Here is a 1,211-nt window from a genome sequence, read left to right as displayed (position 1 = left end):
GAAGTCCACTTTTTAAGGCATGAAAATGCACTTCTAGATGAAGATCTGTAATCATAACAATCTTAGTAAATCAAGTAACATAATCACGATGGCTTTCATGTTTTTCTTGCTTAATTATACTCAAGTAATTTGAATCATGTAGGTAAATGGAAGATGCTACAAATTGATCCTCAAAAAGTGTAGCTAATTCCTGAAAGCATAAAATGGATTCTGTAGACAAAAAAGAAAACCAATCAAGTACAGGACCATCTAACAAAATAGGAAAGAAATGACATAAAATAGGATTAAATGCACCCTTAACAAGCATCATCAAACCAAATTTTTTGACGTATTTTTTTGGATCACAAGCCATCATAAGGTGTTAAAGTTATCATCAAAGCGAAATTCCTTAGTAATTGAAAATTTATAACATCCGCAGTGAATGGACCAGCAGTATTGTTTTCCTCAGCTTCGGTTACGGGCTGGTCAATTCCCTATCTTTGAGTCACAAAAACATCGGTAGGATTTGATTCAGCTTCTTAACCATCCGATTGCTCTTCTTCATTATTATTATTGTGAGTTATCCGAGCATCGGTAAGCTCGGTAGTTTGTTTTTTATCCTTTGGTTATCGGCTGCCATGTGCTGGAGGAGGTTGATCAGCTATGAACACACCTTAAAATCCTAGAGCTCAAAGAAAATTTTAAATTTTTGGTCCCATGGCAGGCGCCAATTTTTCTGGAGTGAATGATCTTTGCATCACCTAAGTACAGCTCGTCCTGATAATGATCTTTTCTTCAATCTTTAGATAGGATGAGTCATATCTCGGTCCATGTAAAATAAAGAGGGTGAATACCTGCACAAAGTATTCTAATGCTCAAGTCAATGTATGAAAGTATATCGTTCAAGAGAAATGAAGAATGGATCTGTATCTCATACTTGTTTCCTTTTTCTATTTATCATTTTATAAGTAATACATTTTATCATCACCGTTATCAGTTATGATCATGTTAATAATGTAAAATAGATGTATTTACCCATTTAAGTGATTCTGTAACGTAATAGCATTATCAACTTGAATGATAACGTATGAACGGCCGAGTTATAGATCGATAAAAGTGTAACGGAGATATTAGTAATAAAAAAATTGAAGAAATATTCATAATCGTATCTATAATAATTTGAGAAGAACTTTATTCAAGATAAATAATCATAAAAAAAATTCAAGAGTTCA

This window comes from Arachis stenosperma, chromosome 1, assembly GCF_014773155.1.
Source record: "Arachis stenosperma cultivar V10309 chromosome 1, arast.V10309.gnm1.PFL2, whole genome shotgun sequence".
NCBI classification, from domain to species: domain Eukaryota; kingdom Viridiplantae; phylum Streptophyta; class Magnoliopsida; order Fabales; family Fabaceae; genus Arachis; species Arachis stenosperma.
Note: the sequence above shows the minus strand (reverse complement) of the source record.